Source organism: Arachis hypogaea, chromosome 1, assembly GCF_003086295.3.
Source record: "Arachis hypogaea cultivar Tifrunner chromosome 1, arahy.Tifrunner.gnm2.J5K5, whole genome shotgun sequence".
Lineage (NCBI taxonomy): Eukaryota > Viridiplantae > Streptophyta > Magnoliopsida > Fabales > Fabaceae > Arachis > Arachis hypogaea.
This window is the reverse complement of record NC_092036.1, coordinates 9,147,865-9,173,160: the sequence shown is the minus strand read 5'-3', so window position 1 is coordinate 9,173,160 and position 25,296 is coordinate 9,147,865. Positions and strand designations below refer to the sequence as shown.

Here is a 25,296-nt window from a genome sequence, read left to right as displayed (position 1 = left end):
TAGATGAACAAAATTTTTGAAAAATAGACAAAAATAATGAAAAATCAATCAAATATGTATAAAATAATATCAGAAGTACAAGAACAATATTATGTTATCTAATTACAATATAAAGAGGACAATAATGCCAAATATACCTCAATTCACATGAGATAACCGAAAGTTGTTCTAATTACTACACACAAATTTAGTTCAAAATATGTAAACATTCAAATATACACAAAAACACATTTAAATTTCTCAAACACATACAAATATAGGTTAAAATGTACAACAAACACTACGTAACATTTTTACACCGACCTAACACATTTATCACCAAATGAAGCATATAATGAGAACAATGATATGTACTTCAATGCAAGAACACAAAATGAATCTACTAAATAAACAGAATATGACTATATAGTGTTTTGGTGATCGAAATGAGAAAGAGAAAAGTGAGAAAACTGGATAATTAGTGATCAGTACCTTCAATAATCTTTTGTGCTTTTTTTTCCTATATTTTTTTGTGAAGATTTTGAATTTAGCTTTAAAATTTCCTTGATTTTTTGCGACAATTTTAAGAGATTTTGAGCATTGCGATTTTGATCTAGGAAAAAGAACCGTTTTTCATAATGACGTTTGCGCTATTCAACATTTGGGAAAATGCGTCACACACTCTAATCTGAGGTTGGTTTTTGTTGGGTTTGGACCAACTTATTTGGACTTGTATGCCAAAAAAGCTTGTATGTGTAACATGTATGAATAATAGGGGTGTTCGCGGTGCAGTTTTAAGGAAAAAAGTCATCCGATCCGAACGTTTAATTTATGTGCGGTGCGGTTTGGATTGGATGAAATTTTTTTGAAAATCCGATCCAATCCGATCCAATTATAAGCGGTTTGGATCGGTTTGGATTTGCGATTTTTTAAATAAAAAAATTAAATACATATAACAAGTCTCAACATCAAATTTTAAATAATCAACAATGACATAACAAGTCTTAACAATATCTTAAAAAGCTAACGATAACATAACAATAGAAATAAAATTATAGGTTAGTTAAAATAAATAAATAAATAACATTTTGAAAATAAAATATTTATTAAATAATAATAATACATGAATAATAATAAAATGTATAACAAATTGAACATGTTATAAGTATAATTATAAATATAATAATAAAATAATAATATTATAGCACATTGTGCGGTTTGGATTGGATTGGCTCGGTTATGAAAAGTAGATCCGAAATCCGATCCAATCCAGCGGTTTGCAAAAAATAGAATACAATCAAATCTGAATTAGTGCGGTTTTAATCGGTTTTTGGTTTGGTTCGGATTGAATGAGCGGTTTAATTTGGATCAGTTTGGATTTGAACACCCCTAATGAATAATTTATATTAGTTTAGTAGTTATCTTACTAGTTCCCTTAAACAAGTGTTAAAAATTTGAATTTCACCTTGTATATACAGTAACTTATTAGATAATAACAAACTTTTAAATAGAATTCTGATGCGCTATGGATAAGTGGATTAGTCTTTGACTTTGTCAAACTGAGTGATACTGTGCTCCGTGGACAAAAAAATAATGTTACCATTAAATAGTATGAAAAGCTTTTTGTTTTGTTAGGCAATGTTTGGTATAAGAGACATAGATACTGAGACATAAATATGGTGGTATACATTCATTATTTATTTGCTGATGAGGCACAAATTTTTAGCAGACACGGATAGACACGCAAATACACAAATATATAAAATTTTTGTACTGAACCAAGGGGTGGAATACAAATTTTTAGACATAGACACACATTTTTTCCATTTTCTTTTCAATTATATCCTTTACAAATTTTCTTTCTCCTTCTTCCATTTTTCATGCTTTCCCCTCTCTCTACATCATATCTTCTTCATTTTCTCCCTCACATCCAAACCACCATCTTCGCCTTTCTCCTCCCTTTCTCTAACCGAATAACAGTTATCTCTCTTCCTTCCCACTTTCCTCTTTCTCTTTTTTCTTTGTTCTTCGCTTCTATTCCATCACCATCGCCATCGCCATCGCCTTTTGCCATGATTGCCTCTAGATCCGTTGTTCACGTTATCTCCAAATTTGTTGTTATTCTTCTCTCTCCTCGAGTCCGTCATTTCCGCTTTTCTCCTACCACCTCTCCACTGTCACATCTCTCATATTCTTTCTCTTTGTCCACTGTTTTTTAGATTTGTTTTAATTTTTCTTCTAAAAAAATTATTGAATTGATTATTAAATAGAGTTCTAGCGGTCATGATGGTTAAATTTATTGTTGAAACTTTTGAAATTTTTTGTTATTTATTTTTTGGGGTTGATAAAGAGTCCGGTAATGATAGTGGTGAAGGTAGAGATGAAGATATTATAGACTTTTTAATAGTTTATGTGTCTTGTGTATTTATGTTTCAAACATAAAATATGGGGCAATTGACTTGATTAAAATAAAAGAGAGAAAGCTTTACCCAAATACAATAATTGAAACTTTCTTACGTGCATGTCCTGATTTAGTTTACCGTGGTGGGTAACCACGGTTTCAATTTATATGTAAACCGTTGTAAGCTGGCACGGTTTACATGCATGAAATAATGAACGTAAACTATGGGAGGCTACCACGGATTATGCTTGAAAAATTGGTGCTAGAAACTATTGGTGGTTACCACCGTTTATAAAGAAACATTGTGAGCATAAAACTCTGTTGGTTACCACGGTTTATGCATGAAGTACTATAAATACATTATCCGCTGTATGTCATGACGGATCACATTTGAGGAAAGCAAATTTGTGGAAGCTAGGTGGTTGAGAGTGAATCTGAGGAGGCTGTGAGGTTTAGGAGGAGGCTTTGAGGTTTTGAACCAGTTGGGCGGTGGAGCTATGGAAAACGAAACTCGCATGAGTGAATATTAAAATTTTAATTTTTAATTAATAAATAAATACACTTATATTATTTTTAAATTAAATTTTTTTAAATAAATGTACTCTTGTTATTTTAATTTTTTAATTTAAATAAATATATTTGTATTATTTTAAATAAAATTTAAAATTAATATAAGGAAGTTTATTTAAAATTTAAAATTTTAATATTTTAAATAAATATATTCTTATTATTTTAAAATTTTTTAAATTTAAAAAAACATACTTATATTATTTTAAATAAGTATATTTTTTAAATTAAAAATAATATGAATATATTTAAATAAAAAAAATTAACCACTGTTATTTTTTAAAAATCAAATAAATATAATTAATCATATGAGTATAATAATACGAATACATAAAATTTTATAAATCATTAATTTAAATTGTATCTATTTAAATTTTAAATTAAAATTAATACAAATTTTATAATTTAAAAATCTAATTATTTAAATAAAATTAAATTGATTAAAAATAAAAATATACTAATACAATTTAAATCGTATTAAAATGTAAACAAGTTTGCTGAGTCTATAAACAAACTTTACGTAAATAAATAAATTTAGTTGATGTAATAGGTGAACTTTTTGCAAACTTTACAAAAACACAATAAAAAAAGTCTTCCTAACTCCACCACCCAATTGGTTCAAAATCTCAAAGCTTCTCCCTAAATCTCACAACCTCCTCAGATTCACTCTCAACCACCTACCTTCCACGAATTTGCTTTTCCTCAAATGTAATCCGTCATAACTTACAGCGGATAATGTATTTATAGTACTTCATGCATAAATCGTGGTAGAATTTTATACTCACAATATTTTTTCATAAACCGTGGTAAACACCAACGATTTCTAGTACCAATTTTTCAAGCGTAATCGGTGGTAACCTCCCACGGTTTACGTTCATTATTTCATGCATATAAACCGTGCCAGCTTACAGCGATTTACATATAAATTGAAACCGTGGTTACTCACCACGGTTTACATATAAACCAAATCAGAACATGTATGTAAGCAAGTTTCAATTGTTGTATTTAGATAAAGCTTTCTCTCTTTTATTTTAATTAAGTCAATTACCCTAAAATATATATACATATATTTTGTATCTATATCTTATTTATTTATGTCTCAATATCTATATCTTTTGGTATACACTAACCAAACGCAGCTTTAGATTCTGTATCTTCCACGTCAGATAACATTGTTTTAATGTAAACAACACTAATCAACTATTATTCAGTTAATAATAAATCAAGCTTGCTAGAAACTAACAAGGATCTAACAAACAATAAGTCAACAAGCACTTTTAAGCTGTAATTCATATTAATTAAGGTGCATGCTATGGGGCCTATATATATTTGTCTAACTTATTAAAATGAGATAAAATTTAATATTTAAATTAAAAAATATAAAAGTAAACAATTTTTTAATATTTAAAATTTATTATAAAAGGTAACTTCGGCAATTTCGGCACCAAAATTACAAGCACCATAAAATTGGCCATTAATTAATTGTCATTAATTAATAATTATTAATTACAGTTGTTTAAAGTTGGCTGATTAGGAATTATTTACCTATACTTTTTCAGTCCTATGATGCACGACACGGACACGGGTCACGACACGATACGGGGCACACTTTTACGCGAATTTTAAAATCTTATAAGATACGGAGATATGCATACATATAAAATATAAAGTTTTTTTTAAATAAATCGTAATGATATTTTGATATTTTATTGATATCAAAATATAAATTAATTTTTTAATTATTTTTAATGTCTTATACTATATCTAAATTTATTTCAAGAATATATGTTAAGAATAATACTGGACATGCTGACACATGATGATATTTAGGTATGTCCAAGTGTGTCCGAAAATTTTTTTTTATTTTTTATTAAGGCACGATTGGACACAGCACACATAAATGTCGTGTCCAAAATGTGTCCGACACACGAACACGGCAACTAAGCAAAGTGTTCGTGCTTCATAGTTTCCACTAATAAAATGGTTTCTTAGAGTTAGATATTTTTAAGGCAAAAAAATCGAATCTTTTTAGAGTATATGTCTCTCAAATTTAGTTATTTTTGCCATTTTCGTATCTTGGAATTATTTTTATCTTAATCTTTTAGGTGTAATTTTTGGTTAGTTATTCTTTATTATATTTAACTCTCTTATAAAAAATTTGCAAATTAGGTAAAAATTTATATAAGATAATTAGCGGAGACATTTACATAAGATGATAATTACAGATTTATATTTAACTTGTGTTGTTACATAGAATTATTTTAAAAAAATGGCTTGATTTCATATCATATATCAACTTAAGCTTTAGAATCTGTCAATCAATTGATCAATTACATCACTTTCAACAAATACTACCTTGTGCAAGTACATCCCCAGAATAATGTTAGTTCTTTGCTTGAGGAAGTTTGAATATTTTTCCATTTTTAACATAAAAGTATGACATTTGTTTATAAATCATACATTTTTTGCAGTCACTTCCATTTTGTTTAGTGCCCGTTGATGAGTAATACAGAGCAAGATTTTGATGATTTAATTTGCATTATGCATTGGTCTTGCTTTTATGCTAGAGAACAATCATAATAGAAACTAATAAATTCACAGGTTTCACCATGCTACGGTTACAGCAGAGATGAAAAGGATGTCATTGTAATGTAAAAACAGGAAAAAAAAAATTGAAGTTGAGGATATCCTTTATCACCAACTTGAATATTCTATCCAATATTATTATTAGTTCCCTAGTTTGCCTTCATATTTGTAGGGCATTAGCAATAGATCCTGCTAGACTCAATACTTCAAAGGGAGCTTTGTTTGCAATATCTTTCACAGTTAAAGGGCAAGAATCTGTGATCCAAAAGTATGCAAAAGCATTATCCAAGGCTCCTGCAAAATTCGAAATCGAATGGCGGCAATACCATCAAAACATGTATCCAAGTGTGAGAAATATACAAGTATGTGAAAATATTGGGTTATGCTAAGTGTACACCAAAATCAGCCACCAAATTAAGTCACCAGTATAAAATACATGCTAAAATACAAAATACACATTGGAAATAAATTAAACCACACATGTATTTATACAGAAATATATTGGTGGCTAATTTTAGTAGCAGATTTTGGTGTACAAATAGCATTTCTCGAAAATATTATGCTTGGGAGTTAAGAACAAATCATAGAGAGAGAGAGAGAGCATGAGAGAGAGGGTGGAAACACATGGAGGGGTAGAATGATAGGCCAGGTTAAAGATCCTCGAGTTTGGAACCGAAAAGAGCATTGGCGTTTGGAGCACGAGTCATTCTCTATATTTTTGGATAATCTTCCAGAAGACATTTTCAAGAGGGAGCTCTTCCAACTGTTTGGTTGGACTGGACGCATAAACGATATTTACTTATCAAGAAAATAAAAAAATGGTGGCTTATACATCTTTGCGTTCATACGATATACTACGAAAGGAGGAGCCTTGAAAGCTATAGCAGAGATGAATCGTATGCGGTTGAGAGGTAAGGTTATCTTCGTGGGAGAAGCTAAATTTTGGAGAACGTCTGATGTGAAGGAAATGAAAAACGTGCAGCTGCGAGTTCAGCAGGCACCAAAAGGAGAAGAGAAGCAGAAAGTGCCTGTTGCCCCTGCTAAAGATTTAACTAAGGAGAAAACGATCCAAGATTCACACAAGAATGGGTGGACGAAGAAGTTGGAAGTGGTGGTGGCGAAAGAAAACTTGGTCTGGTTGCAGAGGAGCTTAGTAGGTGGAACGACGAAAGCCATTGACTATAGGTCTTTGAAGGAATCGGTTGCGAAGAACTTCCTCAAGTTATTCAGGTGCGAGAAATGGGAGCATATAAAGCTCTGTTGACCTTTGACAGTCTGATAAATGTGGAAGAGGCTTACACGTTCAAAATGGATAGTCTGCTAAAGTTGTTTCATAGAGTATGAAGATGGGACGAGTCGGAGAAGAGTGAAACTCGAAGAGTTTGGCTGGAATGTTTCGGGGTTCCATTGCATGCGTGGTCCGTGGATACTTTCAGGATAATAGGAAACCAATGGGGTAAGGTGGTTAGATGCGATGAGATTACGAAATCGTGCCAGTCCTTTAGTGCTGGCCGTATACAAATTAACACATGTGTGTTGGATTTGATCAATAAATGGGTCCATATCATAATTGGCACTAGTGGCTTTGACGTGTTGGTGAAAGAGGTGGGACATGAAACTTTTGGGACGAATTGTCAGGTAGTAACTGTGGAAGATGATGCGGTCAGATGTAAACAACAGAAGAACATATATACAAGGGTTTGTGATGATACAGTGATGAGGTCGAAAAGTTCTTTAAATTCGACAAATTGTTCAGACCAGGCAGTAGAAGTGATAATGGAGGGACTGCGAGGGGAGGTTGAAGACAAGGACAAATTGGTAATTTCAGAAAGAATTTTAAACGAATGGAGTTATGAATATTTAAGTCCCAATCAAATGAATTTAGTAACTTCTTATACTCATAATTCTGGCATTGATGGATTAGCTGCTTTAGTGGGATATGAGGGAAGTACTAAAGGTGATTCCGAATTAACGGTATCTTGGGATTATTATTGCAAGTCTAATGGGCTGGTTAAGGAGGTTATACGGTCAGTTACACAAAATCCAGGTCAGGGGCCCAACGAAGGAAACATTAGAAGCAGGCACTTGTTGGGCCACGAAGGCCCAAAATGCAACACAGTCCATCCCGCTGGTGACGCGGTAACCTCTCCTGGGCCGGGTTGGAGGAAAACAGGTCAGCCTTGGAGAATTTAGCAGGGCAGAGAAACGCCTAACCCTGCTGCAGCTACGTGAGATGTGCGGCGTGACGTGGGAGGTGCGGGACCTAGTCTGGGAACTTGTACTGGAGCAGGAGGGAGCGAGGGGTCGGCGGGAAGGGACAACTCGAAGCAGCGGCGACGAACCCGGATTGAAAGCGGTGGTGAAGGGTTGTCGACGCCGCTGGCGTTCCTCTTAGAAGATGAACCAATGACGGGACTAGGAAGGCTGGGAGCATAGGAGATTTGGTAATGGAGGAAGGGTGCCGAAAGGTTACAGCTCCGGGGACGGCTGAATGGGCAGAAGATGTCAAGGGTATAGATGACGGACCGTATAATGGGAAGTGTAACGATGATGATTATGAGAACAGTGGCAGAGTTCAACAAAATGACTTCACAGTGCCAGAAATTGAAGCGACCTGCGACCAAATTTTACCAGAACATCAGAAACGAGATGAATTCAGTGATGATGAGGATAGTGTTGAGGACAGAACACTTGCAAACGATAATGAAGCCAGTGATAATGAGAGTTCAAGATTGAATGAGCAGCTGTTAGAAAACAAAAGGGTTTGGGAATTGGCAAAAGATTCAGGAGCAGAACTATATATATGATGAAGAAGAGGATATTATGGTAGCTCTTCAACAACAGAACCAAGAAATGGCTCAGAAAAAAAGACTGGCAAAACAGAAGGCAAAAGCTAGACGAAGTAGACCCAAAACACAAAAAAAGGTGTGTAATATTTATGTAAAATGATTATTAGTTCTTGGAACGTTAGGGGGTTGAGGGGTGACGGGAAGATGAGGATGGTCAAGGATCTTAAGAGTAAATATAGATTAAACATGCTAGATTTGGTAGAGACTAAAAAACAGTCAGTGACTAAGTTTGACGTTTCAAAAATATAGGGGAATGGTTGTGTTGGTTAGGAATATGTTGAGTCTACTGGTGCGTCTGGCAGGTTGGTGCTAATGTGGGATGAGGGTTTCTTTGAAATTAGAAATTGTTATAAAAGTGAGATACGGTTGTGTGTTGAAGGTGTTCTGCTATAGAATAATTTTAATTGTGCCTTTATATTGGTTTACGGTGCTCATGTTAGAGATGAGAAGCTTGTTGTGTGGGAGGAGTTGAGTTACATAACTGGTCTATGCCAGGTTCTCTGTTGTTTCATAGGGGACTTTAATGAGATTGTACATGTTGAAGAAAAGAGAGGCACCGATAGCTTAGCCTTGTCGGCGGAGGATTTCAAGAATTGGATTCAAGACATGGGATTAATGGATTTGCCGATTAATGACCGCAAGTTCACTTGGTTCAGAGGACGTTCCTATAGCCGTATTGACCGGGCCCTGGTGAGTTTGGAATGGCTGGAGGAGTTCCCAGAGACTCAATTACGAGGTGATCCAAGGGGTTTGTCTGACCATTGTCCTATTATAGTGGAAGATAAGAGACTGCGAGGTGGCCCTAGACCGTTCAGAAGCCTTGACTCGTGGTTTACACATGAAGGATTCCTGAGGATGGTAAAGAAGGAATGGAGAGATATAGGAGACTTGCAATTCACAGATAAGCTGAAGACTTTGGCAATTCCTTTGGGAAGATGGCATAAGATAATTTTGGAGACATGGACAACAAAATATTGAAGTTGGAGGAAGAGATCATTAAGAACTACAGGAGGATCCTTCGCTGTTTTAAGTTGATGTCGGGATTAAGTATCAACTTTGATAAATCTAGCTTGATTCCAATTAACTATGAGGCTCAGTGGGTGCAACGTATGTGCTGCGTGCTAGGCTGCAAGGAAGCTTCCCTTCCAGTAAAATACTTGGGGATCTCGCTAGGAGCTAATCCAAGGTTGGTGAAGACTTGGAAGCCAATTGTTGACAAAGTAGAGGAAAAACTTAGCCTATGGAAAGCCAATGTTCTCAATAAATCCGGTAAGTTGGTGCTCATTAAATTCGTATTAAATAGCCTTCCCGTTTATTATTTGAACCTATATAAGATGCCAAAGGCTGTTGTGAAGAAGTTTATTTCCTTACAGAGAAGATTTTTATGGAGTAAGGAGGATGGTAAGTTTGGTATGGCTTTGGTTATGTGGGAGGTGGTGTAGGCGCCTAAAAAGCTTGGTGGGTTGGGTGTTGGGGATGCCATGCTGCGAAACACTGCCCTTCTTTTTAAGTGGTGGTAGCGCTTTTCAAAGGAGGATTATCCGCTGTGGAAGAAGGTGGTTTGCGCTTGTAATAACCTCAACCCAAATGTGTTGCTGTCCTCTCAAGTTTTACCTATCAAGGGGCTCTTGGAAGGATATCTGCCAGATACAGTTCAAGAATCAGCAAGTAAGACAGAAGATGATTACTGGGTTGGCTATGGAAGTTGGTGATGGAAGAGGGACTCGGTTTTGGGAGGATGTATGGCTGTGTGGTGGTGCTCTAAAAGATCAGTTTCTGAGACTTTTCTCAGTATCAAACCAAAGGGGATCTTTTATAGGGGATTGCGGGTTTTGGGATGGGGCTGAGTGGATATGGAACTTCCAATGGAGGCGAGACCTATTCTAATGGGAGTTGGATCTAGTGAACCAGTTGCATGATGCATTAAGACTGGTCAAAGTGGCTTATGGGAGTGAGGATATGGAAATTTGATAAACAAGGGATCTTTTTTACTAACTCTTTTATGCTGGTATTACAGGAAGACATCATTCCGAAGGATATAACAAGTTACAACTTTACCAGGACACTTTGGAAAGGTTTAGTTCCACCAATAGTTGAACTGTTTGTCTGGTTTGTATTGACTGGTAGGGTCAATACAAAGGAGAGGCTGAGTCGGTTGGGAGTTATCCACCAGGAAGATGTTGTATCTGTGCTTTGTAACAAGAGTACTGAATATGGTCACCACCTGTTCCTTGGTTGTGATTTTTCTTGACAGGTTTGGTATGCTTGGTTATCATTTGTTGGAAGGCAATGGTCTTCTCCGGGGACGTTAAAAGAACATTTTATAAGTTGGACTGAGATATCAGCTAGCAAGGAAGAGCGCAAGAGGTGATTGACAGGTTTTTGTGCGATTATCTGGAACATCTGGCTAGAAAGGAACAGAATGATTTTTCAAGAATAAAGGAAAAGGGGTTGATGAGATTATTTATATGTCCTTCATGAACTATAAAAAGTAGTTAGGTGTGGATCATTTTTGTTGTTGATGGCAATGCCAGAGATGACAATGAGAAAAACATTAGTGTTATTTAGAGTTGGATAGCTTGCCTTATGGTTTCCACTGGTTCTTTTGTTTTCGCTCTACTTAATGTGTTGAGTTTCTTTCTTTCAAAAAAAATTATACTTGGGAGTTGGGACTAATTGTTTTTACGAGTGAATCGCTCCCACGATTGGATGGGGAATACGCCATGTGTGACATAGGTGCTTACCTTTACTGCACCATGGATGCTAAAACTTTCTGAGTAAAACCAGCAAGATAAAAAGGAGATACATGTTAATTGCTAAGTTGCAAATAGATGCAGACACTCTTGTAACTCTCTTGTAATTTGCAAGTATTTTAACTTGTAATGGTCTAGAGAAAAATTATATAAAAGTCTATGTAGGCATTTAATGGGAAGAATTGGGGGAAGTTTAATAGCAAAAAAGTTGTCTCACTGGCATATGCAAGGATACAAAGAAAGGCTGCACTTGTGACACATTTTCAGAATTCAAGCTTAATGAATGAGGATAAGCGGTGTCGGCCAATTCTCTTTCATTCAGAGGGCCAAGAGACGAATGATCAGGTAATTTCTGACGACAATAAAGTTGTTAAGAGAGCCGAGCCGACAGGACACATTCATCCTGATCTTATACATACGTCTTGCAAACTTGATTGTGAAAAGTCATTAAGACTTTAGAATTGGAAATGGTTTAATTTATATATTGATCAATTATTGCTTTTTTCAAGTGTTTTTCTGATTGTTTCTCTCTTACCATCCAGGAGAATTTTCTGTCCAGCAATTTGAATATATGTATTCGTCAACCAGACGGGTCTTACTCAGGTGATTTATTGGAGAGTCCAAAGGGCGATTGGGACGAGAAACTAGAAAAAGATTAACCGTTTGCTAGCTATTTATATGTTCCTAGCCACAATAATAAATGGGGGTTGGGAATGCTAACAACTGCATAGGGCAATGTTAAGGTGTACAAAGCTAATTGATTTAAAAGAACAAAAAAGTTGGTGTATAAAGGTGAAGAATCAGCATAGCTTTCAGCTGCTGGAGACTCTGAATATGTCAATATTTAATAATCATCAATGGAGGAAGCAGCAAAGAACATTTTCTTGTGTGTAGAGAAATCAATTGTGATTAGAAGTGGAAGAGAATAAGATGGCATTTCTTTGTCAGCTTGCATGCCAGAGTTTGCAGATTTGACTAATGTGTATATTATTAAAATGAGGTACTGTTATATTAGGTTTGTCAATGTTGTCATGAAACCTAAATAACCTGTGCATGTATGTATATATGTGAACCAGTTTCTTTGCCTTATTCTTATGTTAGATCAACCATCTAGAATATTGTTACTGGATACACTGTAATGTTGGAATATCCTTGAAGAACCTCTTATTTTTCTCCGGAAATCCTTAGTCTATCAATATCGTTTTTATTTTTTTGTCCTGCTTTTCCTAACATTTCTTTCCCACAAATCCGAATGATGTAACTTATTATCAAAATCAGTCCTTATTTTTTTTTCTTTCATACAAAAATTAAAAAAAAAAGGATTTTTTAAAGTGAGAAATTTAGTAAAATAAATGTAGATATCATATGATATGAATATAATCAAGTTATGTTAGTCCAACGGTTAGTTTACTAGTTTGCTTAAAATAATGTTAAGAGTTTGAATTTCGTTTTATACAAGCAACAATCTATTGATTAACAATAAATTTTTAAATGAAATTCTAATCATTAACAGATTAGTTTTTATTCTACTTGATTGAGATATCGTAAGAAATAAAAATAATAAAAAAAACATATGATATGAACATCTTAAAACCATGTTCATCAAAACAAGCACCTATATTAAAGTTGTCACAACTCTCTGTGCAATCACTTAACTCTTCTCCCACGACAACTGGCATGTATGTGATGTAGTTTAATCCTAGAAAGAGGCTTGGTAAGTAGTAAGATGGTAAGACCTAATTAATTGGAACAAAAGCTTACTTGCAGCTACCAGAATCAGCTACCCTCTGTACCTATTTCCTTCCTTTTTAGCATATGAATGCATCTCATAGTTACTATATCAGTTTAGCATATTCAATCGTCCAACATCCCTGATTCAAAGGTAACCATTTATCAATATCAACATTATAATTGAAATGCAACACGTTATTTACATGAAAAAAGAGACATGCTCTCTAAAAGCTGCACTCCATGAAGCATCTCTTCTGCTGCTTCCTCCTCCTTCTCCTCCTCTTCATCGTCATCATCATGAGATGAGGTTAGAAAAGGTTGTACAGTTTCACTCTCTCGAGCTGCTCTGAAACGATATGCATTCCTAAATAGTTGTGCAATCCTTCTCATTTCTTGTTCCCTTTCTTCTTCTTTCTTCAAGTCCACTCGCTTGAGCCGATCAGTAAAGCCATTTTCAGTGGCCATGATGCCCAATGGACCGGGAGAACCTTCATCCTCATCAGTAGCCACCGCCGCTTGTTGAACCGTTGCAGGAGGCAAGGAGCAGCAGCAGTGTCAGTGATTGCGTGGTTTTCTACATCAATGGCCACTCGAGGGTGCTGATCCTGGATCCCAACACGTTGTATTGGATCATGAGCATCTACATGGGAATGGAGAATCACGTTCTATTGCATTTGATTCTTGCTATCAGTTAATGACTTCCATCTACTCTTGCTTGAACTTATTGACCCTCTTTTTTTACTTGGACCTCTCGTCATGAATAACTCATGGGCAGGATTGTGAGCACAGATACTAACTTCTAATATTCCTTTGTCAACCGTGTATCTTTAATATTTCATTGTGATTTCAAATGGCCACATAACATGGTATCACAGAAACTATCATTTCACATCGTGATTTCAAATGCCCACATAACATGGCAGGGAACACTTAAATAAAGATGCATATATCATCTTTTGCTAAAGATGTTTTGGTGTTGTATTTTAATTAGTTTCTGTATAATTTATTCGGTATTACTCGTCACACATTATTAAATTTATTATTATTATTATTATTATTATTATTATTATTATTATTATTATTATTATTATTAATGTGTGACGAGGAACACCGAATAAATTATACAAAAACCAATTAAAATACAACACCAAAATATCTTTAGCAAAAGATGATATATAGACATTTTTGAGTTAATAGTCAAAATCGTCCATAAAAAATACCCTGATCTCCATTTTCGTCCCCAAAAGATAAAATTAATCGAATTCGTCTTCGAAAGATAAGTAACATGGTCACGTTCATCCTTTCGCCATCTCCTTCGCTGAGATGGTAAACGTTTGATGATGTGTTCCGTTAATTGCCAGCGTGGCAGATGCCAAGTAGCACCTTCTTATTGCTTACAAGATAAGTCTTTTAAAACAATTCAAATTAGTCCCTAAATAGATGAACCCTAATCCCAAATGCAGGAGGCTTACCGGGCCAGCGTTGAGGTCCCAGCAGCTTCCCTTAGCATTATCACCTCCCAATTTATGCTGGTTCCACCGGTGCTCGATGAGCCCACGTGTCCCGCGAACACTAGAAGGAACGGCGACAAGGATCCGAGCTCGTAGATCCGTACGCTCTTCTGAACCTCCATCCACCTCTCTATCCTCTTTGTGTACCCTTTTGTCCTCCACCTCACCAAATCCATCACCATCACCATCAATCCCGTGTTGAAGTAGCAGGGCCTGCGCCCCTCAAGTGTCCCCACAAAGTGGTGGTCTGACCAGAACGCCGCCATGAAATACTTGCTGAAGTTGGCGTGGCAGTACTCGAGTGTTCAGATGGTCCTGGAGCCCAGACTGGGGCTCCAGAGCTTGGATATGTCGTCGACGACAACCAAATCGGAATCGAGATAGATGACTCTGTTGATGCAAGTTTCGAGAAGGTCAGCGAGGTAATTTCTGGCGTAAGTTAGCAGTTGCTTGACGGAGGTTGAGATCAGGTTGCGAACGATATTAGGATCGAAGTAGTAATTCTAAGATCGTGAAGCTTACTATCCATGCCATAGCAACAATTTTCATGCATTGTACAAACTTAATTTGAATCTTTGCTTGGTTCACAAAGGCCACCAAAATTTACTGTATCCAAGAACCTCATTTCCAGTCCTATATCAATAATGAAAGGGTCTACTTTGATGAAATTGAGCACATCCTGGTCATGGTATCCCGGATAGACTTCTTGCGAAGAGTACCAAAATTTTAAAACTCTATTGATCTATTATTGGACTTTACAAAGTTAAACCCTCCATTGGGTATATTCTCTAAATCATATGAGCTACCCATGAAATGATCGCATGCTATCTGGAAATCTGCATCATGGTGAAAACGAGGAAATGGGTCCCTGAACCACATGATATCGGCATCCTGGAAGAGGAATACAATCACATCAATCTAATTTATACATCTTAGAAATGTATCTTGCTTCCTATATAGAATATTTCAATTCTACTTTTCCTTTTAAATTTTTTCTCCACCATGTAAAACAAACTCGGTGTGTGTATAATGAAAGAACAACCATTGAAATACTTACTGTGAATACAAAATTGTACCCCATCCCAAAAACAGAATATAGGAAATTGTCCTGTTAACTGCGGAAAGGTGGATTGAACGAGGGAATTGAGATTGGAGTCAGAGACAAGGAAATGGAAGAAGATGTTCTCAGGGCAAGGGAGTGGTGGAGGATGAAGTGGATGGCGGCAATGGAGCCGGCAATGGAGTTGCGGAGGTACTCGTGGTTGAGGGTTAAGGCAACATGGACAGGGGAAGGGTTGTAGACGGTGATTAGGGTGCAGTTGTTGGGACGGCATTGCTCTACATTTCTAAGTAGCTAGGTAATCCCAAGAATTTGGGATTAGGGTTCATCTACTTAGGGACTAATTTGAATTGTTTTAAAAGACTTGTCTTGTCAGCAATAAGAGAGTGCTACTTGATGTCTGCCATGCTGGCAATTAACGGGACACATCAGCGAACATTTGCCATCTTAGCGAAGGAGATGATGGAAGGACGAACATGACCATGTTGGTCATCTCTCGGAGACGAATTCGATTAATTTTATCTTTCGAGGACGAAAATAGAGATCGAGGTATCTTTTAGGGACGATTTTGACTATTAACTCAGACATCTTTATTTGAGTGTTCTCCAACATAGTATCACCGTATCACAGAAACTATCATGACCAAAAGTAGTGACGTAAATAAATTCATAGCTGATCAACATCTTAAACTTTTATTCTGGCTGCAACAACATCGAATATCATCCATTAAAGTCATTTATGTAAACTTTCGTAGATTTATCTCTTAAATATTTAAATGTATATAATTTCTTTCTTTGATACAACTTATTGGATACGGTCTTAACAGAATATTTTTTATTTAAGGTTTTTCACAATAAATCAGTAGTTTTTTCATCCATTATTTCTCGAAATATGACGTTTGCCAGACATAAATAAATTGTACTTTTTGCTTTTATTATTATATCTGCTTTTTTATTATTAGACAATGTTTTCAGCAATTCTGTTATTCCTTCTACACTACAAAAGCTAAATATCATCAGATTTATCGTCGGATTTAGCGACTTAAAAAATTTGACGATATAAGCTTTGCCGGTAATTATTTACCGTCAAATTTTTTCGTCCGCTGCTAATTACCGACAAATATAAACTCTTTTAATTATGAAATTCTTGAGTTTTTTACTGGCAAATTTTTTTTCGATAAATCCGACAGTAAACTTAAATTTTAATTTTTTTAAATTTGTTTGAAAATTCACCATATAATTTTAAATATTTAAATTCAATAATTTTTAAACTAATAAAATTTAAAATTTTAGAATTTCTTATAATAACTTGTCTATAATGTTTAGTGAAAAGTTCACAAACAAGAATTCTAAATACAAAAGATGAACTAAACAAGTTTAATTTTTTTTTATCTCTTTTCTTCTACTTAAAACTACTTCATTCATGAATGGAATCTATCATTTACATGGAAACTAAACAATGACAAATCAAAAAACTAATGATCCAACAAGTAATTCCTATATAATTTGCAATTCCAATTTAATAAATCACAAAATCATCAAATTGAATAAACTCCTACACCCTAAACAAATCACAAAATCATAAGAAAATTGAAAACAAAAAATAATAACAAAACATAAAGAAGCTAAAGTCCAAGTATTTCTTATACCTTATTATAATGCTATTCAAATTAACAAATCAAGAAAACAATTGCCTAAACAATAATGAAAACAAATCATATGGTGGCTAGCTACAACATGTAATTCAGAAATCTAAAAATATTCATAAAGTCAATGTCACAAGCATTTAGTATGCACAAATATCCAACATTCAAAATGCAACACTAAGCAACAAAATATAACCTCAATCTCAATCCAACAATGAATATCAATCAACAAATAAAACCAAAAATAGCATAATGCCAAAAGTCAGCATCAAATTCTCAGCAAAATTAACATAGTGAGCAATTCAAAACAATTCAATAAGTCCAGCAGCAAGAATCAGGAAGTAGAGCGAGAATTCAAAACTTTCCAGCAATCTATCCACTAATTAAACAGAAATTTAATCAAGTTGGTTCAAATGAATGGAGCAGCAATTTCACAGCAAATCAGTGATTCCATCATAAATCAGCAAATTCAGAATAATCTCAAACACTTCCATTAACAATGCAAAACCTAACCTAACCACCTAAATATACAATAGAAAATCAGAATCTGATTAATAAACTAGAAATCAACTAAATTAATCAAAGTAAAATTAATTAACAAAATTTAAAAAGGTATAATAAACTAAATCACAAGAATTTAAAATTAACTAAAGGCTCAATTTTATGAACTAATACTAATCCTACTCTAAAGCAACCTAACAGTAGCAGAAAACAATCATAACCAATCCATTTACTAACTAAAAATTGAAATCTAAATAAACCCTATTGTATTAAAACAGAAAAGATTAGAAGGAACTTGGGCAAAACCTAAATGAAGAATAGACAAATAAAAAAAAGGGGAGAGAGGAGGTAGCAGCTGCGCTGTGACAGCTGCTGTTGGTGGAGGTCCCGGTGGCAGGGAGGTCATCGGAGCGAGAAAAGCAGGCCCGTGTTCTGCTGCTGTCAGTTGCGGTGAGGCTGGGTGTGGCAGAAGCAAGGCATTGGGGGCGGTGGTCTAGACCGAGAGGAAAAAAGAGAAGAGAATGGAGGACTCATCAGCTGCGGTTCTGTAGTTCATGGATATGGGAAGCGAGAGGTGGAACCGCAGTTGAAAAGGGGGTTAGGGTAAAAAAGGAGTTAGAATTTTTTATTAAAAAAATAAAAACATAATAGAATCGGGAAAGGGATGAGGCCAACCTATCTAGTCGATAGAGAAGAGACACGGCAGAGGGTGGCCGGAGGTGCTGCCGAAGGATGTTGCAGGGGAGAGAAGAGAGAGGAGAATGGGGGAGAGAAAATGGTGTTCTCAGAGGCAAAGGAAGAGGGACTCGTATTTTGAATTTCGACAGTAATCACGTTTGAGTAATGGACAAATACGTCTCTGATTTTTTTTTGCGGACATTTTCGTCCTCAAGAAAGGGAAAATACATTCAAGTCCCTCACCTGCAAAAAATGTGAACATTTATGTCCTTCCGTTGATTTCAGGTGTTTGGAATGAACGGAAAAGTCTGAGCTGGCAAGGGTGGCGCTGACATGGCTGTTACGGAGGCCACTTGGCAGGGAGCATTTCGAAACAGGACATATAAGTCCCTGGAGACGAAAATGATGTTGTTTCGTTTCTTCCCCTCCAAACACAGTTGAATCCCCATATACATTACCCAGAAGACCCATACTTGAGTGAGAGAATTACTGAAAACCCTAAGCCAAGGACGATCAAACTCCTTTGTCTCTGTTTCTCCCTCCAAAAAATACAACCACATAGAATAGCAAAAGGTGAGGGGTTGAAGTTGGTGGCAGAAGCTGAGAAGAAGCTTGCTCTGAGGTCGTGGCTGCTGTCTTCGCCAGAAGGTAAGATTGTGATGCTTAGCTAGGAAGACAATGTGTGTGCATGTTTACAGTGTAAGAAAGAAAGTGAGAAAGGGGTGTATAACGTCCTGTGTAGGATTAGGGGGAGGGATTGTGTTAGGGCAATGTAGTTTCTTTCATATGTTGTGTTGTTTACCATTTTAATCCTAGTTCTGTACTGGTTAATTTCAAATGGTTGACGTGTTTGTGGTGCCGGTCTTTCACCATGGAGGGAACTTTGTAAGAGGAATTTATGAAAAAATGGTATATGAGAATGGAAAGGATGAGAGGTTCCCTGAGATGGACCTAGACTTTGTTAATTTTGGAGACCTGGTGACACTATTTAAGGGCTTGGGCTACTAGTCATACAAGGCAGTATACTGGTATGATCCAACAAGCACTGATATTGAATCCGGTTGAACATATTGACTGGGGATGCAGGGATCAACGCAATGCGAGAGAACCTAATGAAGAACCCAGGGTGAGGTGAGTTCTATATATACTTTGACCATCTTGTAGACGATCCGAAGGTTGTTGAGGATGATGCCCAGGACAGAGATACTGAAGGGGAGGTGGATGAAACTGCAGAGGAACTCAATTTATCCTCTTCATCTGGACGGGTACGAGAGCATGGAGGACGTCTTGTATAAACCTCCACCGGCTGGAATTGAGAGTGATAGTACTGAAAGTGACATCAATGGCGGGGTTACTGCTGGGAAGAGGAAAAGATGTGTCAAGGGTAAGAAGAAGGTAGTTACGCCGAAGAAGAAGGTAGTTACTCCGAAGAAGAAGGTTGTTACTCCAAAGAAGAAGGTAGTTACACCAAAGAAGCAAGGGAAGAAGAAAAGACAATTTGGCACAAGGGTTAATGAAAGAGGGGAAGGCAGTGGGAATGGGATTGATGCATGTAGTGAAGCAGGGGATCAAGTGCCTGATGTCCAGCCCGATTATGCAGTGGGGGTGGATTTTATGTTAGTGAGCTCCCGACGGAGGTGGAGGAGATCATGTTTGAGTATGAGTCTGAAGACTTGCATACTCCCATATCATCTGATGATGAAGGCAGAGGTGATAAATTTCCAGAATTTGATGATGAGTATGCTCATGGTGAAGGCAGGTTTGAGCTAGGAACTAGGTTTGCCACTGTGGACAGGTTCAAGGAGGTAGTTAAAGATTCTTTCATTGCTGAGGGTCGGGAATTGAAATGGATAAAAAATGACAAAGAGAGAGTGAGAGCGGTGTGTGGGGATCAGGAGTGTCCTTACTTGGTTCACTTGTCATACAACAAAAGTTTGCAGTGTTATCAAGTCAAAACCTACCATCCAGAACACACTTGTGCGAGGGATTTGGGCAGTAACACTGCTGATCAACACTGGCTAAGTAAGAAGATTGAAAAGCGGATGTCAACCCAACCACACATGAATACGAAGGAGGTTACTGATTTTCTTAAAGAGGAATTTTCCCTCTGTCCCTATCCTAAGATGGTTTATAGAGCAGTGAAAGAGGCTAGGGACAAGATCCACGGAAATGAAAGGGAACAATACAAGAGAACGAGGGATTATTGTGAGGAAATACTGAGGAGCAATCCAGGCTCATCAGCTAGGCTTGAGCTGATGCCAATTCCATATGGTCTCTCTATTTTTGATAAAATGTACATTTGCCTAGATGCCTGCAAACAAGGTTTCAAAGATGGATGTCGTCCTTTGTTACATTTGGATGGGTACTTTCTAAAAACATATTATGGTAGTTGGCTTCTAGCAGCAGTTGCTTAGGATGCAAACAACCAGTTTTATGTTGTTGTATATGGGGTGGTCAGAGCTGAGACCAAGGAAGCCTGGAAGTGGTTCCTGACCAATCTGCAAGGGGATATAGGAGACGATGCAAACCATGGTTGGAACTTCATATCAGACCAATAGAAGGTGAATCATGTTTTATGGTTATTTTCATTACTCTGCATTTTGTTTAGATCATTTCTAATTTCTTGCTGACATTTATTGCTATCTATTTGGTTAATTTTATTACTGTCAGTTTGATTTATTTCAACCCAGGGTTTGCTGCCTGCGTTGAAGGAGGTCATGCCACACGCTAAGCTCCGCAATTGCGTCATGCATATGTGGAAAAACTTCATAAATCGCTACAAGGATCTATACATTAGACATGTCATGTGGGAGTGTGCTAGATGCACGACTGTTGCTGAATTCAAGGAATGCATGGAGAAGTTGAAGACAGTTAACCAGGGTATTTGGGAGTACCTCAGCAAATTTGAACCAGAAACATGGGTTAAGGCTTACTTCTCCCATGGGCCAAAAGTGGATAACCTCACAAACAACATGTGTGAGGTTTTTAATGTTAAAATTGTAAACTACCGCTGCAAGCCTATCCTAACCATGTGTCTATCTCATGAGGAGGATGGTGAATCATAAACGGGTCTTGGAGAATCACTCAGGGAGGCTGGCACCAGTTCAGGAAAAGAGGCTGGAGAAGTTATTAAACCTTAGCACCAAGTGGACGGCTGAATGAGTTGGTGACAATGAACGAAAGAGATTTGAGGTTTCTCGCAAAGCAACCAAGGTGGATGTGGACCTCATTCGGCACAGTTGCTCATGCAACCGATGGCAATTGACTGATAACTACTGTACTTAATTGGTTCATTTTTTTGTGATTTTCATTTGAATCTCCTTTACTGATTATTTGGTTATATTACTCACCTTCGCTGCATTACCTCAGGCATGCCCTGCTTACATGCACTTGCTGCCATTAGGAAGAGACATGACACACCTCATGACTATGTTCACCCTTGGCTATGCATGGAGTCCATCAAGAGGATATATGCACACTGCATTAAGCCTGTTCCAAGTCCAGAATTTTGGGTAAGAACTGAGTTCTCGAAGCTAGACCCACCCATTATCAAAAGGCCAATTGGACGGCCAAATGTTCATAATAGGCAAAAGGATCCTGCTGAGCCACTCATGCAAGAAGGAAAACTGAAGAGGTCATTCGTTGTATCCCGCTCCAAGTGTGGTGAGAAGGGCCACAACTACAAAACATGTAACGGAGCTCCTACCAACCCAAACTGGAAGCCGAAGACAAGGCGCCCTAGGAAGAAAGCAGCTAGCTCCTCCCAGTCACTGATTGTGCTTCCACTGTCACAATCTGCTCCCCCACCAGAGGTAAGATCCCCACTGTTATCGTTGTCATATAGGGACTATTTTGTATTATAACTATTATAATTAGGGATTAATTTGTCTTAGTATGGAAATGATTAGGGACTAATCTGTCTTAGTACTACTAACATTAGGGACTATTCTGTATTAGTACTATTATGGTTAGGGACTAATCTGTCTTAGTACTGCTATTCTGTTCACATCTTACATGCATATTTCTAGGATGCATCCAACAGCCAACCAGACAGCTCCACAAGCTTGACTCCAAACCCAACTGCTGTGGAATCACCTGCCCCAAGCAATCCACCTATGCCACCAGCTCCAACAAGGGTGACTAGATCCACACTTGTCATTTCACCTCCAGGGCCAACAGCTACTCAAACCAGGCCACCGGCCCCAATTATAGGCCATCCATTTAAACCTCCAGTGAAAGCCAATGACACAGCTCGCCCACAACAGTCCAGGTTTAGACCAAAGCAGAAGATCTTCAGGCCGCCAGCTCCAATTGCTGCCTCCACAATCCAACCTAATACACAACAGCCAATTTCATCTACCATCCCATCTGCAGCACCCAATCAGGATGCTCCATCCCCAAATTTGCCAACTTCTCCAAAAATGAAGGACTCGAAAAAATGAAGACTTCTGTCATTATGTGCTTTTGTGATACCTTTTTGTGTATGTAATGGTTCATGACAAGTAGTACATACAATTTAGCTTTTTGTCGCATACTTTTTAAACACCCTTTGTGGGTCAGATGAACATAGATGTTAACTAAACTAGTTTTTTTTATCAATAATGCAATGCTATGTTATCTATTAGGGAACTAACTTTAATTTCGTCCATACTTTATACAACATGTACAGGGCAATTCAATCATTCATATAAATGACATTGAATTTTTGTTTGGTGCAACAATACAACACACTTTTTCATTCTTTTATCAACTCTTACAACTTAGGACAGCAAAAATTAACACAATGACAATGACACAAATACACCATCTTATTGGGCTTGTTTTTATCTCTAGAGCTAATATCCTCTTCTCTAAGCAGCTAATCCTCATTTTCATGTCCTGCTGCTTGTCATAATCTTCAACATCCACAAATTCCTTCTCTCCCATATACTCTGTTTCTGTCAATCCAAGTCCAGCAACGTGCTCATCAAGCCACAAAAAAAATTTACAATAGGGTTGTCTTGCCTGCAGCAAATCAACCCACATAATTCAAAAACTAAAAACTGGTTCACGTCTTCGACATGAAAAGGGACAGCCCAGAAACAATCTGTCCGGATTGCTTCGCGTCTTCGACATGAAAAGGACTGCGTTTTCTCCACAAAAGCACTTTGGTGAGATGCCATGTTTTCCGTCCTTCTCGTTAGGATGCGAGCTCGAGCCGACCTGACCTGCACCTCTTCTCCAGCTTGATGATACTCCTTCAGATGCCATGGAAGGAAGAATTTCCTTTCTGCCTCTACTCCCCACAACACCTACTTTGCCGTTTCAGTGTAGACGAGGGATTAGGGTAGACAAGTTTGAAAGATTGGGGGAGGAAACGAAACAGCGTCGTTTTCGTCTCCAGGGACTTATCTGTCCTATTTCGAAATGCTCCCTGCCACGTGACCTCCGTAACGGCCATGTCAGCGCCACCTCTGCCAGCTCAGACTTTTCCGTTCAGTCCAAACGCTTGAGTTCAACGGAAGAACATAAATGTCTATGTTTTTCGGGGATGAGGGACTTGAATGTATTTTCCCTTCCTCGAAGACAAAAATATCCGCAAAAAAAAAAGGTCAAAAACCTATTTATTCTTTATTCATCTTTTTATTGGATGAATTTATTGTCACATCCGATCATAAATTTACCGTTAATATTCGCTGTTAAATTTGACGGTAAATTCGAGTTTTTCTTTTAATGCTAATGCCTTTGCTATGCGTTATTAATCTAGCAAAGCTTGTACTTTTAGTTTTTATAACTAGAAGTTATTGGAACTATCAAATTTATCTACTTCAAATTTTTAGACTAACATCTTATATCAAGATAAAATTGTTTTATTGATGTGAAAGATTAGATATAACTCTAACCATAGAACATACAAAGAATTGAATTTTTTTTAATCAAATGGCTCTGATATCACTATATGTCATGACTTGCATGATAATAATCTCTTTTCAATTATTCCACCACTAATGTCATATTGCTCTTGTGATGTGTGGCTTAGAAAAGTTCTCTTTGCCTATAAATAGCGTAAGTTCTAAAATTTTAATACACACCAAAACACAAAATATGTAACAAGCTAAGAAGCATCCAATAAATTAAAACTTTCTGTGTGTGTGTGTGTTTTTTTTTAAGTGAATTTTTTTTTATAAAATAGTGAACGTAATATTATAAAGTATGAGATAAAATTTTAAAAATTGTAAGTGATACATATTAAAGTTTGATTATACTTTATAGTATTTACTAGATACTATATATTAATTATAGTATAAGAGTATTTTATTGTAGTATATTATATTGTAATTATTTTTATGACTATACTATATGTATACTAAAATTAGTTATTAAAGTCAGTCACTCGAATAAAATACATGTTAAAAAATAAATTAAATCACATATATTTATACACAAATATATTATTTAGTAATTAATTTTGGTATTCAAATAATATTTTTGTTATTTTTAATACCATAGATATTATTCAAAGTTTTGACCAATAATACTCTTTAGTCTTTATTGGTATTACTCTCTCAAAAAAGTATGGAAAACAATAGCATGTATGAATAATGTGAACAATGGTTTAAAATTGGAAGGAGAATTATAATTAAAATTCAGATTTTTTTAATTAATTATCTAATTTTTAAATTTTAAAATTTTAAAAATTAGGATTTGCAGTAAAACACATTCACACTTGGACAGTTAAGTTTTTTCTCTGTCTCTGGTATCTTCTCTTACCGCCGCAGCCTTACTTGAGTCAAATTCTTCCTAGTTTGTGTTCGTAAAAGCATCAAGAAAGGTGAAACTTTAAGGGTTTTTGAGATTCTTCTTGGAAACAAGAATAAGACGAAGGAGGGAAGCTTGGTGATGAACAACGTTCTTGGTGGTGGAGGGCTGAATTTTAAGGTGGGCATAGAGCATTTTTGCAGGCACCCTGGAGGAAGAGCGGTAGATTGTGGTACGTCCGATCGCACTGCACCAGTCCCGGACAGCCTCCTTCGCGCTGCCCACCCGCCACCGGCC

The 25,296-nt window shown here is 36.5% G+C and overlaps 1 long non-coding RNA gene and 1 pseudogene across 2 annotated transcripts; one reads left to right on the top strand and one right to left on the bottom strand.

Annotated features, from left to right (window-relative positions):
• Positions 1-7,710: 7,710 nt before the first annotated feature.
• On the top strand, positions 7,711-15,045 carry LOC140184674 (uncharacterized). Of its 2 annotated transcripts, XR_011881922.1 has the most exons (3): positions 7,711-9,651; positions 9,756-11,480; positions 11,678-15,045. It is a non-coding gene; the product is annotated as an uncharacterized lncRNA (long non-coding RNA). The 2 variants fall into 2 exon arrangements; XR_011881921.1 differs by having other exon boundaries at positions 7,711-11,480.
• On the bottom strand, positions 14,212-15,890 carry LOC112795117 (uncharacterized protein At4g15970-like; annotated as a pseudogene).
• Between the last annotated feature and the right edge of the window lie 9,406 nt (positions 15,891-25,296).